The sequence below is a fragment of the Ictidomys tridecemlineatus genome, chromosome 6 (genome assembly GCF_052094955.1).
Source record: "Ictidomys tridecemlineatus isolate mIctTri1 chromosome 6, mIctTri1.hap1, whole genome shotgun sequence".
Lineage (NCBI taxonomy): Eukaryota > Metazoa > Chordata > Mammalia > Rodentia > Sciuridae > Ictidomys > Ictidomys tridecemlineatus.
The window spans coordinates 66,270,332-66,271,798 of NC_135482.1; the positions used below are offsets into that span (position 1 = coordinate 66,270,332).

The following is a 1,467-nucleotide window of genomic DNA, read 5'->3' on the forward strand; positions in this document are numbered from 1 at the left end:
AATTTCAAAATGTGGGCAGAAAATCTAAACAGACACATCATAAAAGAAAATGTAGAGGTAATTAGAAAGCATATAAAAAATTATCAAAATTAGTCATCAATAAAATGCAAATTAAAGTCAGTGAACTACCACTTCTTATCCATTTCGACATATTACTGGAAATAATATTTGGAAAACTGCTTGACAATTCCCTATAAATTTAAACATATACACACCCCATGATCCAGCAATTAATTCTATTTCTAAGTATTTACCCAAGAGAGATGAAAACACATGTCCACAAATGTTTACAGCAGTTTTATTCATACTAGTCAAAAGTGGAAGGGCTGAGTTGTGGCTCAGTCAAAAGTGGAAGGGCTGAATTGTAGCAAAGTTAAAAGTGGAAGGGCTGGGTTGTGGCTCAGTGGTAGAGCGCTTGCATAGCACATGTGAGCAATGGGTTCAATTTGCAGCACTGCATATAAATAAATAAAATAAAGGTCCATCAACAACTAATAAAAATATGAAAAAAAAGTGGAGATAACCCAAATGTCTATCAACAAGAGAATAAATAATTGCAGTATACTCTTATGATGAAATACCAACAAACAATAAAAATGTATACACATTACCACATGGATGAATCTCAAAAACATTACGTTCAGATAAAGAAAGTCAGACACAAAAGAGAAATTATTACATTATGATATTTACATCAAATTTAAGAAAAATGGTTGTCTATAATAATTTTGGAGGAATTAATTGGAAAGTAACAAAAAGAAATTTTCAGGGATGATGGAAATGTTCTTTTATCTCAATTAGAATATTGTTTATATAACTACATACATTTTGTCAAAACTTACTGAGTTGCTCATTTAAGATTTGCCTATTTTTCTGTATATTTCTGTGTATTTTATCTTAATATTAAAAAGAAGTGAAAAAATTTTAAAGAGAAAAAATAATAAATGTTAAATATAGTAAAGATCCAACAAGATTATAAGAAAATGTGATTTTTATATACAATTGGCTTTTATTCATCCACAAAAAGAATGTAATTATGTGTGCTCAGCATGTTCCTTTCCTGCTGTTTTTTCTGCCATTGACCTTTTAACCTATTGGTCACCAATTGTAAGCATGTTGCTAGCTCATTGGGTTATGCAACCCTCAGATGAATCCGCCAGTAATAGGATATACACAAAAACTTGCGTGGGGATATAGCTCAGTTGGTAGAGTGTTTGCCTCACATGCATAAAGCCCTGGGTTCAATCCCCAGCACCACAACAAACAAAAAACTGCCTATGCAATAATAAAGTGGATCAAGTTCTCAAAAAAAAAAAAAAAAAGAATATGATTGTTATTGGGGAGTCTACACATCCTTATTAGTTAGATAGAATACAGAGGGTCTGTGAACTTGGATGAACATTTCCTATTCATTTTCATTTAACGTAACTGAAATTTATCATCTCATGTAATTTTGTCATCAGATTT

General features: G+C 31.1%; 1 non-coding gene across 1 annotated transcript; it reads left to right on the forward strand.

Moving 5' to 3' along the window:
* The first annotated feature begins 1,185 nt into the window (after nt 1-1,185).
* Nucleotides 1,186-1,259, forward strand: Trnav-cac (transfer RNA valine (anticodon CAC)). The gene has a single exon. It is a non-coding gene; the product is annotated as a tRNA-Val (tRNA).
* The last annotated feature ends 208 nt before the right edge of the window (nt 1,260-1,467 follow it).